At 40.9% G+C, this 14,392-nt stretch overlaps 1 long non-coding RNA gene and 1 pseudogene across 1 annotated transcript in view; one reads left to right on the forward strand and one right to left on the reverse strand.

Moving 5' to 3' along the window:
- LOC148500935 (uncharacterized) overlaps positions 1-14,392 on the forward strand; it is a 59,926-nt gene that overhangs the window by 35,337 nt on the left and 10,197 nt on the right. The window lies entirely within an intron of this gene.
- LOC148500936 (5S ribosomal RNA) lies at positions 11,833-11,952 on the reverse strand (annotated as a pseudogene).

Here is a 14,392-nt window from a genome sequence, read left to right on the forward strand (position 1 = left end):
TCAACACCAACATAGTGCAGCGAGATACTATGTGCATTACAGTTGTGGACCCAGGACAGAGTGCACACTGGTCAGAAGTAAAACAAACATAGCATAATGTGTACACAAGGCAAACATTAATCAACGATCTAAGCTAAGGTCTGATATACCAACGGGACAACCTAGAACTGCAGCATAGAATATGAACAAAGTGCTTACCAGTGTGTCCTAACACTGTGAATGGCCGATGCCCAAGAGGTGCTTCCAAACACCTATGTCTTCAATCGCCTGTAAAGAGGACCTGCAGAGACTTGAGTTTAAGACCCCCCACAGCCAGAAATGTGCGCCGGCGCGTGGGTGTTAAATATGCCGATCTATAATTACACCTTGCTAACTACGGTGGTCTAGATGGTCAAACATAAGTAAGTCAAAGTGTGGAAATGGCTTGCGTTCCACCAAAGTGGCGGAATTAGGAACTGATGTGTGTGCCAGAGAACAAAATAGCACTGACAGTGTGTAAACACCAGGGTTGCTGTAGGCACCCAATACCAGAGCGCTGATCGTGCTCAAAGTGTATAGACACATGGGTAAGTAGACAAATAGGTATCCAGTACTGGTAATATATAAAACAATATACACAAGGCAGTGTGACTTACTAAGTGTTATTCAAAACAATGGTTGTGAAGCCTGGGGTCTGAACCTATTCATAGAGTGGAAAACACACACAAACAAAACAATATACAATACACACCACTGCGGGTGTTATGCCTCTTAAAGACAATTAAAAGTCAGCGTGAACAAATTAAAAACAAAAAACAAGATGAATGGTAATATGGTGTATGAAGAGACAAGAACATGCATATTAAGTGGAACATAATGGTGACCCAGGAGCTGGTAGAGAACCCAAGGGTGGTGATGTACATGGAAAAAACGTGACTACTGCAGACATATAAGTTAAAGTGCCTACAGTTCATGAGCATGAGAAACAAAAAATATACAGGAAAAGGTGATAGGCCAAAGGATGCAAAACAGATACCATATACTATGACAAGTGAACACAAAGTATAACAACCAATAAAGAGACAGCCCAGTCACCAAACATGCCACCAGTCATGCAAGGTCCAATTAGTCACCCCTGTGCTCATAAGAATATGTTCAGTGGATTGTACTCATTTAGGCCCCTAGGGGCCACAGTGTCCAACTGATGAATCCAGTAGCTTTTGTGCTTCTTCACCATTTAAAGTCTATCACCCCCAAATTCAGGAGGCAGTATCCAGTCGATCAACTTGCATTTCAGACTGGCAATTTGATGTCCTTACTCCAGAAAATGCCTGGCCTTGGTTTTATCAGTAGAGCCTGTGTTCAAGGTTGACCTAATCGAGGCCCTATGATTGGCCATATGGTCTCTGAACTGCCTTGAGGTCAACCCCACATAGTAAAGTACACAGGGACATGTCAAAATGTAGATCAATTGATCCAATGCACAATGGAGATGGTAACGGATCTTGATTTTATGGCCAGAATGCGGATGTAGGAACATAGGTCCCACCAACATGGAAGTGCACGTGAGGCAGTTACCACAGGAAAAACTACCAGGCTTAGATGTCATGGCCTCTATGATTTTATTTTGGCTGCCCGGGTGGGCAGTTGGCCTCATTACAAAGTTGTTTAAGATTGGGTCCTCGTTTGAACCCAATCATCGGCTTTAAAAGGCAGTGACTTATCACTTGACACTATAGGCCAAAAGTTCTTGAGAGCTCTCTGCTCTTTTGGTGCGCAATTATCGTATCTCGTAATAAATATCGGGCTTTGTTGTCTCCTTGACCTGCATTCAATATCACCTGAAGTTCCTGAGAAGATCTTCTGTGCCTTACTGTGACATCGCTGGAGCGTAGTTATCCTGTAGCCTCTCTCCAGGAACTTGGCTGTCATCTCTTTCAATTGTTTATCCCTTAAGGTGTGATCGCTATTGTTTCTCATGACACGTAGGAACTGAGAAATGGGAAGATTCTCCTTTAGTGCCGGCGGGTGATAACTGGTAGGGATGAGGGCCATATTTCTGTCTATCTCTTACCGATATAATGAGGTTGTCAACTGGCCACGTTCATTCAAAATGGCTACATCAAGGAAATTGATGGAATGGTGTTCTATCTGAAATATGAACCTAATAGGACTTGGTAGTTGGTTTAACTTGTCAACCATCTCTACAAAAGAGCCTTTAGTGCTTTTCCACAGGGTAAAAATGTCATCTATGAACCAGCAGAAAAAGATGATATTCGATCCATATCTAGGTAAATATGCTTAGTTTCATATCTTGTCATATATGTTAGCATATGACGGAGCAAGATTGGACCCCATTGCCGTCCCAGCGGTTTGCATGTAGTAAACAGCCTTATAGAAAAAATGGTTATTGTACAACACCAATGTGGCTAGATCAATCATGTGTTCAGTTGGAGGATGAGCTCCTGGTCTGTACTTGAGGGTGTTCCAGATCGTCTCGAGACCCTCCTCATGCGGTATAACTGTTTACAAGGAATTTACATCCATGGTTCCAAGCAATATGTCTTCGCTTAAGGGACCAATCAGTCTTAGTTGATCAAGAAAGTCACCCATGTCTCATATATAAATTTTGATATCACGTACAAATGATTGTAATTCGTGGTCAATGTAAATTGCCAATGGCTGTAACACGGAACCTTGGGCAGATATGATGGGTCTTCCTGGGGTGTGGTCAGCTGAATTGTGTATCTTGGGTAGCATATATAGAATAGGACATCTGGGTTTGTCCACCATCAGATATTTAAATTCATCATCCAGCCAGCCATGATGTAACCCTTGGGTGAGCACACGATCCACCTACATCTTAATCTTGTTAATCGGATTGGACTCCAACCGCAAATACGCAGAGGGGTCTGATAACTGTCTTGAAATATCATGGTCGTATTTCTCCCAATCTTGGACCACCTTTATGCGCTGATCTGATGACAATATTGGGATTGTCACAAAGTCTACTCATCTGGGAGATTATCATAGATTTTTGGCTTTTTAGTGACAGATTTCTCATTATCGACCAACCGAAGATAGGTTTTTAGACTGGCATTATTGGAGTTGGGATCAAAGTTTGACTTTTTTTTGAATAGCTTGCCTTCAGAGGTGGTAACTTTGTCCACAAAAATCTCTTAGTTTGAGGTTCCTTCCAAATTTATATAGATCAACTGTCGCGTCAAAATCTTTATGCTTAAACGTGGGAATAAATGTAAGACCTTTAGCCACTAGTCTCATCTCCGGTTCACCCAGTGGGGTGCTGGATAAATTAAAGACAGTATTTACATCTGTCTTCTGCACCCCCACCTTCTTATATCTCCCCCTCCGCGGGTGGGGTCTCCTATTTTTTGATCGTTTCTGTCTCCAAGTTCAGGTGGCAGAGGTTCCCTGACTGGGCCTTGCTGTAAAAAAATCATCTCTCCCTCTGGACCCTGCTCTCATTGAACTCAGTGTCGGAAGTGGAAAATGAAGAACCAGTGTCTATGTCATGATTGGTGTCTGCGAGTTACCTGTCTCAGGTGGTAATCGGGTTTCAACGGAGGCCGGCATGACTGGAATCACAGATAATGTAAATAGCTCTATTTACAAGACTTGGGTAGCAGTGAAAACTGCCTTTGATGATAAATGACAGGAACTGGAGGGACCGGACTGGGACCGGCAGGAAGACTTGTTGAATTGAACTGATGAGCTTGGAACTTGACTCTGGACTGGAGCAACGTGGACTGAACTGATGAGCTTGGAACTTGACTCAGGACTGGAATGTGACAATGGCTGAAGGGAAGTCAGGTAATGCTGAGACGAGGGCTAAACAGGGTAATCTGGAATTACTATGACAAAGGCTAGAACTCAGGTGCAGGCTGGACAGGATAATAGTGAATAACAGGTTTCAGGAAGGAATGGGTAGGTTTGGGAATTTGCAGGCTGGACAGGATAATTGGAAATAACAGGTTTCAGGAAGGAATGGGTAGGTTTGGGAATTTGCAGGCTGGACAGGATAATTGGAAATAACAGGTTTCAGGAAGGAATGGGTAGGTTTGGGAACTTGCAGGCTGGACAGGATAATTGGAAATAACAGGTTTCAGGAAGGAATGGGTAGGTTTGGGAATTTTAGGTTCAGGGAGGGAATAGGTAGGTAACAGGGACAGGAGTTGATCCACAGCAGGAAGCAAGGCAGGGTAACACGATGCAGGTTTACAGAGTGCCAGGGACCAACCAGGAGTAGGACTAGCAACAGAGCACAGGCCAGGTATTGCTGTAACAGGACGTCTGGATGCCAGGTATTACTGTAGCAGGTTTTCGGGATGCACCAGAGGTTGCTGTCAGCAGGCTTACTGGATTGCCAGGCTTGACTGTAACAGGTTTTCTGAAAGCACCGGGGGTTGCTGCCAGCAGATTTACTGGATTGCCAGGTACAGCTGAAACAGGTTTTCTGGATAGCGCCAGGGATTGCTGTAGCAGGTTACAGGGACAGACTTGAATGCATGAACCATACACCACGGGAAGACGAGATGTTCAGGCCCAGAATGCTATCAAGAGAGGATATATATATCATGGGTCTGGCAGCAATAGGTGGATACGGACAGGTGGTCTGGTAGTAGCATTCTGAGTGGTGGAAGGCACAACATGCAGAGGGAGTATTCATCTCTGCAGCTCTGAGAATCAGAACCACACCTGTGATTCCAATCAGGGCTAGCAGTGCTCACAGACAGAGGAGAGGCCAGGTGCAATAATCAGAGCAAATCCTCCAGGCAAATTACACACACCGCTCCATGGGGAAGCTGACAGGGGTAAGTCCCAAGGCAAAAAGGTGACAACTAGACAGGGTCGTGACAGTCTATAGGGAATTATGGCTGCTGTTTTCATCTGAAAGGACAGGACCGTCTGGCACCTTTTCCTTGGGCATTGTCCCCCAGCAACCACCTATATACAGAGTGGGTCTGATAGTCAGTAGTTACAGTTGATCACTTTTTCCTTTTAAAAGATGTTAGAAATAATCTCCAAGATCCAGAGAAGTTTTGAAATGGAAACTTTTGGGTTCAAATATTCTATTTTAACTTCATCCCCTTTGAATCAATAGCGACCTTGGTCTGATTTCTATGATGCTCACATATCAAAGTCATCTCCTATTAGTATTATCCGTGTTTCACATTGATAATACATGTAATACGGTGGTTGTATTTCTTTATCTTTAGTAGTGATTGTCATGAGTATGTGCTACTAGTTTTCTCTTTATTTTCTTTTTACTTTTTAATTTTTTTTTTATTTTTTTTTCTAACTTATCTCCAATTTTATTGATCTGTTATTATGTTCAGTACTACTATATTTTTATTATTGTTCTGTATAGTATTTTTCTGTATTGATATATATGATCTGTATTGAAAATTTTTCGCTAATAAAAATATTTGAGTTGAAAAGATGTTAGATCCCTTTTGTACAGGTCAATTTGATTCTATAACCTCTCCAACCAATTAGTGCTTTTGTCTTCCTTGAGAGTTGGTAATGTAGTTAGGTTTAACTGCTCTATTTCAACTTTAACCTTTTTAAGCTCGCTTCCTGCCTCTTCAATGACCAAAACAATTAAATCTAGTGAACACTTATTTAATATGCGCACCAGCGGCTGCAAAATACAGGGTTGTTTTGTCCCAATGTGGGGATATTTGAAATCTGGAAACCCCTAGGAATTTTATTTTACGTCTATGATATTCTGAAGAAATTGCCCGTGTAGTAACAGGTCATTCTCTCTTCTGTGTAGGTTTAATGATATGTAAAATAACTCTGCACAGGTTTCAACGGGAAGAGCATCAATATCTAATTTCTTCGAATAATACTTTCTCAATCTCATCATCAGTAAATGATATTGTCCCATTTTCGGCTTGGAACAACAGTCCCTCATCCATTAATCCTGCGCCTCCTTGGGCCATATTATATTGAAACAGTCGGTGACTCCAACAAATATGAATACAAACAGATGGTGACCAGACTATATGAAAAAAAATGTAGGTTCAATCCACTAAAAATCACGGTATTAGTGAAATGGTGGGTGTCAGGGAAAAATCTTGCTATTATACAACATCTGAAAAAATAGTAAATGTTATCCTGCACTCACACCTATGAAGTTCTGCCATTTTGGTGGAACGCAAGCCGTTTCCACACTTTGACTTACTTATGTTTGACCATCTAGACCACCGTAGTTAGCAAGGTGTAGTTATAGATGGGCATGTTTAACACCCACGCGCCGGCGCGCATTTCCGGTTGTGTGGTGTCTTAAACTCAAGTCTCTGCAGGTCCTCTTTACAGGCGATTGAAGACATAGGTGTTTGGAAGCACCTCTTGGGCATCGGCCATTCACAGTGTTAGGACACACTGGTAAGCACTTTGTTCATATTCTATGCTGCAGTTCTAGGTTGTCCCGTTGGTATATCAGACCTTAGCTTAGATCGTTGATTAATGTTTGCCTTGTGTACACATTATGCTATGTTTGTTTTACTTCTGACCAGTGTGCACTCTGTCCTGGGTCCACAACTGTAATGCACATAGTATCTCGCTGCACTGTTTTGGTGTTGACATGCCATTTTTAGGCACATGTATGTCTGAATATATATACATTTATACACCTTGTTACTAGGTGCCCGTTGTTGACATTTGTTTATATCTGGATACTGCATTCTCACTGTCAGTTTTTAGCGTGATTGACACAGATGGTTCAGTTTTCATTAATACCAGTATGCACAGAGGCCAGAATTATTGTTGTTTTTTGCAACCTAATGTGTGAGTACATCCATATGATTGTGCCCTAGTTTTTAAATGGTTTGTGGAGCCTGATAGACTATGTCTATATGTTTTTGTTTGTTTTTTTCACAGAAACTGTTATCCCTATGTAGGTCATGTGCAACAGATGTTTTGATTGAAATACAATGTCCTGAGGAAGGCTTGACAGGAACCGAAACGTTGACATAAGGCATTTGTCAGCTTGGATATTTATCGATAATATAGCATTAATCAGCCCGAATAAAAATGATTTGTTTCATAGAATTGACTTTGGAGAGTGCTCTTGTTCATTGACAGTGAACGAACATATTTGATATTTTTGGATCAATTTTGATTCTAGTGACACCCCCCTGGTGACTCACTGCATAGGTGTGAGTGTAGGATAACATTATATATATATATATATATAATGTCATAAATCCGGCACTCATACAAATAGAAGAAAGAAAAGGTACTTGCTCACACTGTAATATCCAGGTATACATGTAGGCAGCACAAGGTGGTACTCAGAGGCTTCCAAATTATGTGAGTAATTTATTCCAAAATCAGCGGATATGCTCCTCGAAATGTTGATGTTGGAATAAATTACTCACACCCTTTGGAAGCCTCTGAGTGCCGCCGCCTTTTGCTGCCTGTGTGTATGTATATATATATATATATATATATATATATATATAGTGCTATACACAACAATTATACTATGAGGAGCAGGAAGAGGAGCATGCAGGTTAAAGAGGAGAAGGTAAGTCAGAGGGGGCAGGGGAAGGGGTTGGCTGGAGTGACAGATGACTGAAGAGAAAGGGGGCTAGTGTGAAGATTGGGGATAGATCCCCTTCAGTAAATGTACCCTGATGTCATCAGTTATTATCCATGTGGACATCATCAGGAATAGTATCCTGTTGCGAGCGAGCCACCATGCCCGAAGCCTGGGGAGCGAAGCGAGGATACAAGTTTCTAATGTAACAGTGCTTTAAGGGCATGGAAATACACATCCGCCCTCACTCCACATCACATCCAGGTACATTAACTGAAGGGGATCTATGCAGAACCCTGGTGTGACACGGGGTTGATGTGATGGGGACTGGTGTCATATGGAGCAGGAGGATGGAGTGATGGGGTAGGAGGCTGAAAAAACTGGGCAGGAGGCTGGAGAGATACAGGGGGCAGGAGACTGTAGGGGACACAGGATAGGAGGTGACAAGGGGAATGAGTCTGTTTGAACCTCTTTATTAGTGGAATTACTTAGTGGGTTGGAATATATCTAACCCACTATGCCCCAATTCGATGCTGCCCCTAATGTTTATTTTTATTTCCCTTTAATTTACCTCCACATGCTGGACACGCCTCCTCCCTGGCACACTTGGGGGGTGCGCCATAGCACACACGTGCTCCAGGTGCCCTGGCCACGCGCTACACCTTTGCATTCTAGGTTCATTCAGCAAAATTGTGGCCTACCTTATATAAGATCCCAAATGTGTCTCTGTACTTCAGTGGGGACAGATGGCACCTCAAAAAGGGACATGTAGCAGTGTTTGGGTAGACAATGCTTAGAAGTGCATATTATAAAGGAATTGGAGCACATTGTGATGACAGAAACAATGGTAGTGCCACTGCCAATAACTATTTATTGGAATGAGGATCATTGCAAATACTATACAAATTGAAAGAAATTAAAATAGGGTCAGAATTGAACTACCCATGTATTTTGGGACAATACAAATTGCAGATTATCTGTTTTAAAAGCCAAGTGCTGTCCACAGAATTACCTAAACAAATACAAATATACATTTATAAAATGCTTGCAGTGCCTACCCGTCATTGCTGAGTGATTATTAATTTTATTCAATAATGTTGATTGATTATTACATTATACTGAATCAATGATTAAAGTATTATGTGGATGGAGACTCACCCACCTGGTTGTCAGTGAGATCAGTCAATTACCTATATATATATCCTCTGAATGCCTACACTAAATTTAGTCTAGGTGTGAATCCCCTGTTGCTGCCCTATTACGTAAATTCAGTCACAACTGTAGATACCACTGAGATGCGTGTAATTTGAAATCACTCATAGAGGTATTTGCTCAGCTATAGAGCATGCACAGTGCTAAAAATCGCAACCACAAAATGGACTTGTGTGTATCTATGCATCAGCCCCTATGATCGTGATATACAAAATGTATCTATTAGGACTTTGATAAAGATTTCTTTGTTAAAGGATTTCCTAGACTATTGCATTTACTAATGTGCCATAACTTTACGATCTGTGTATTATTCTGTATTTTCACCTGATACTATCCTCCTAGAGATAAACATCTTTGTTTATTTTGTTAGTAGAAATCTTTGTCACACTAAGAAGCACCCCTTTTCCTTTTCATCTCAATGCAATTGACTGATAAAGAACAGGTGTTTCATAGAGGAGCAGAAATATGTGCATTCATTAGCGCACATATACATTTTTGTCAAAGTCCAATCTGTAAAACAACATGGAGGCTCTATTGCATTGCAGTATTATTAGCTAAAAGCCTTTTGGTCTTCACCATCTTTGACCATTACTCAGGGGAGGATTGGGATGGAAAACCAGTCCGGAAACTTTTTGGAAGCAGCCCTAATGGGGGTGGACTCTGTTGAGAGGGCAGGGTCTGCTGAAGGGACGGGATACTCAATTTCGGCCTCTGCTAACCCCTTGCATGGTTGCTAATCAGATCTGATTAACAACCACCTGTAACCACCCAGGAACGCCCAGCCCATTAATAATATTAATATTGCTTTGCAGAAATGAAGAATTAACCAGCACCTTAAAGATCTACATTAGACTCGGAATCATTTTACTTTGTATTTTCTGAGTGGGATGCAGCAGCGCCTGTCTGAACGTCCTATGCTGCAGTTGCATCTGAAACTTTATGCTAAAGTCACTACAAACTCCTTGCATTGTGCGTCTGAATATGCAAGGACTGAGACACCCACTTTTATCATCTACAGATGCTGCAATACATCTTGGTGCGTCTTTAGACACCCCAATCGGTCCCACCATCTGCTAACATTCTGCCTGACAATAATACTGTATGTTAGTAATCAGCAGCTGCCATGACATTATGGTGACCATCACACCAAACATGCTGCAGCATACAGTATCATGTATGGTAAATATATATGTACCAGGATTTGTGTGAAGAGGAAGATTACAGCGCCACTTAAGACAGACCCTTACTAGTGACACTCCTGATTTGTTATTTTTACTACTCGTATATGTAATATTACTTATATGAATCAGGCCCAGATATATTTGAAGTACACCCCAATAATATGGGTCCGTTCAACCAGAAAGAGTTGTAACAGTGGTGAACTGTTACATATAGACAAATACAAATATTGAAACTGGATAGGAGCGCCTGATGTGCTTATATACCCTTATATTTGTGTATTTATAATCGTGACTTCAAAATACAAAGTGCTAAGTGACAAATTTAAAGTGCTACTGTAGGTGTGTAAATACAATTCAAAAATTTCAAAGAATCTTAAGATCACTTTATACTCATATTAATGTTAAGTTATATAAATACATAAAAGTGCAATTCACAGTGAATAAATATGTGCAAAAAGTCATAAAATTGTATATAAAATATAGACAATTTTTATTCAGAACAAAAGGGACAATCCATATATATATATATATATATATATATAATTATTATTATTATTATACGTACAATCCATAAATAAATACATATGTAAACAAATTATTTCAAAGGTACATAAAAACATAAAATAAAAAAGGGGTTAAATATGGCTTATCTGATCATAAAATTGGTAAGCTCATGATAGGAGAAGACTAGGAGCCTCCAACGCGTTTCGTCCATTCCTTGGACTTCTTCAAGGCATACTAAAGCTCCTGTGGGGTATCTGATCTTTATTCCCCCTTAATGAGGACAAACAAGCAAGGATTATAATCAATTGTGACCTCACTTCCGGATTTTCTAACCACCATGTGTTTTTAAATTCAAAAGAAATTCCCAACTTTCATGGAGGTTAAGTTCTGTTTCAGTTATGTGTCCATATTCATAATCGTTTTTTGATTATGAGTTAGCTATAGTCCAGAAAGTCGCAAATTAGCTCCCACAATCGGGACCTCGTATGACATCACTTCCGCCCAATTCTGTGAGCAGCACGTCACTTCCGCCCGCTTTGATAGATGGCACGTTGCCTCTATCAGGATACTAATACCTCCATTCAGACTTCCGCCCGGGCCTCTCTTCCGGACTTGTTTCCTTCGCACTTAAGCTATAACAGCGGCCATCTTAGTATGCCAGGTGGTGTATGCACCCGCGGCCATCTTGGTACTCCCGGTAATTTGTGGCCGTCTTGGTACACCCATGGCCATCTTCCGGACTCGTCGCCTCTGCCTTTAAACAGCGGCCATCTTGGTACTCACGATATTCCATGCACTTGCGACCATCTTGGTACACCCACGGCCACCTTCTTATGCATTGTTCTGATTCTTAGGTGCTGCGAGTGTCAGTACCAATGTTCCTGATATTATATAACATGAGAGGTGTTAATACAAATATCCATCAAATCTAAAATAAGGGAGGGGGGCAATCTTTGTATATTATTCCCCTGGATGTAACTATTTATAATCACATTCCCCTAAAGCAGTTATCTTGTATATGTTTCTAACCTTTTCTATAATCGTATCAATATATCTATATAACATAATTGATAGTTGGGGCAATAGGGCTACTCCCATTGTGTTTAGGATAAGTTACATATATGTGAGAATTTGTGTTATTTAACAATTTTAGGAAAAATGGAGGAGCAATCAATGAAAAATATAAAATTAGTAAGAAAATGTTCTTCACTGTTCAGAATTGATATATCCAAAAATTGGTTTATTATAGTTCTTTTATTGTCCATCTTGAATAATACCACATCTTTGGGAACCAATCTGGTATCAATTGTTTGACTGATTTTCAGAAATTTCAGAGAACAATTTATAGATCACATGGCATCGATAGGTTGAACCTATGTATACCATATAAATCTACAATACCTGGTCTTCCCCCAGAGGTCTCCCATCCAAGTACTAACCAGGCCCAACAGTGCTTAGCTTCCAATATCAGACAAGATTGGGCGCTTGAACCTAGGTATGACTGTAGGTAACATTAGGACACACAGTGTGTCCTTCCCATCTGTACAACCCCATCCGATTACTAGAAAGGAGCTATTTTATAGCTATCATTAAATCCTCTGCTGGTCATGGTGTCGAGTTCGAAGATCCAGTACATCTCACGCCTGGAGACTTTATTTGCTATTTTCTGTCTCCCAATTCCACATGTACGATTGTCTTGAAAGTAAGTTGATCCGAATCCGAATTATGATGTAAGCTAAAATGTTTTGATACCATATGTCCTTCCGGGATGCAATCGGAAAACCGGCTGACGTGATCCCGACAGCCGGCTTCCCGACTGCTTTATCCCGGCGTGGGTTAAATGACAGGCGTCTATATCTAGACACCTGTCACTTTCCCGACGCCGGGAGACAGGCGCCCGGCATCCCGATTGAAGGGATGCCAGGCGTTGCGAGCAGACAGCCGCGGGGGGGGGTAGGTTTAGCGCACCTGGGGGGATCTTAGGGTTAGGCACCCCCCCCGGGGGACTTAGGTTTAGGCAGTGGGGAAGGGGGTGCGGCTGGCGGTATTTCATACCGATTCCTTCCTTCCACCTTGTTCTTGATTTTTCATACATATTCCTGTATTCTTAGCTTCATCATGCATTTAGTTTTGCCCACGTACTTTATCCCACAGCAACCCTCCAAGAGATATATGACCAATGTTGAATTGCAGTTTAGGTGCTGTTTAATTTTGTATTCCTTGTTGTTCGTTGAATTATTAAAAGTCTTCCTTTGTCATATTTGCATACATTGCATCTGCCACATTTGTAACTTCCAGGACAATTATGGAGAGGAATGGATCTTGAAATATTAGTATTTTTCAACATACTGTGTGCTAGGGTATCCTTAAGATTTTTGGCCTTCTTAAAAACAATGGGGGATCTTGGTCCATCAGGAGTACTTTCCAATGTTTGTTTAAAGAGTTCTTGTTTAACTCTTTCTTGTGCATTGTACGTAGTAATTAATGGAATAATGTTTTTTCCTTCTTCCTTGGTGTTCTTGTATTCAAGTAGATTATTTCTCTCCAGGGTTTTCGTATTATTTTCCGCTTCCCATAACACTCTTGGAGGATATTCTTTTTCTAAGAACCTGTTTGTGTAGAGCCTAATTTCTTCATTACATGTCTCCATTTCACTACAATATCTTTTAATTCAATGAAACTGTGAATATGGTATATTCTCCTTTCATTTCTTCAAGTGCCTGCTTTTGTAGTGGAGATAACTATTCATATCCACTTTTTTGTGATGACCTTACCCCGTTCTTCAATCAAAATTAAGTCCAGAAATTCGATGGAGGTAGCATTTATGTTAGACGTTGTTCATGTTGTTATCTGCAATATGATGTAAAAACAGTCTAAAATCATCTTCCAACCCTTCCCATATTATCAGGATATCATCTATGTACCGCTTATATAGTCTGATGTTCTCTTTAAAAGGGTTATTCTCATGGATGTAATTCTTCTCCCAGCACCCCATAAAAATGTTGGCAAAGCTGGGGGCAAAGGTTGTCCCCATTGCCGTAACGCAGGTTTGACGATAAAAATTATCTAAAAATGTAAAATAGTTATGATCAAGAATAAAAGTCATTATGTCACATAAAAACTCACATATATGTAACTTATCCTAAACACAATGGGAGTAGCCCTATTGCCACACTGACCAACTATCATTTATGTTATATAGATATATGGATACGATTATAGAAAAGGTTAGAAACATATATAAGATAACTACTTTAGGGGAATGTGATTATAAATAGTTACATCCAGGGGTATAATATACAATGATTTTCCTCCCCCCTCCCTTATTTTAGATTTGATGGATATTTGTATTAACACCTCTCCTATTATGTTATATAATATCAGGAACATTGGTTCTGACATTTGCAGCACCTAAGAATCGGAACAATGCATAAGAAGGTGTACCAAGATGGTTGCAAGTGCATGGAATATCGGAAGTATCAAGATGGCCACGGGTGTATACAATATCGGGAGCACCAAGATGGCTGCTGTTTAAAGGCGACGAGTCCGGAAGATGGCCGTGGGTGTACCAAGATGGCCGCAAGTGTATATTACCGGGAGTACCAAGATGGCCACAGATTTGCCCATCTGCTCCATGGGAGGTTTCAGTCCTCCCTGAGCTCGCCTTATGACACCTGCGTTACGGTTTTACAGGTGTACCGCCCCAGTCAAACTCCCCACCTGCGTACTAAGATGGCTGCTGTTATAGCTTAAGTGCGAAGGCGACAAGTCCGGAAGAGAGTCCCGGGCAGAAGTCTGAACGGAAGTATTATTATCCTGATAGAGGCAACGTGCCATCTATCAAAGCATGCGGAAGTGATGTCATGCGAGGTCCCAATCGCGGGAGCTAATTTGCGATTTTGTGGACTATAGCTAGCTCATAATCAAAAAGTGATTATGAATATGGACA

Source organism: Taudactylus pleione, unplaced genomic scaffold (assembly GCF_031769625.1).
Source record: "Taudactylus pleione unplaced genomic scaffold, aTauple2 ptg000539l, whole genome shotgun sequence".
In the NCBI taxonomy this organism is placed as follows: Eukaryota; Metazoa; Chordata; class Amphibia; order Anura; family Myobatrachidae; genus Taudactylus; species Taudactylus pleione.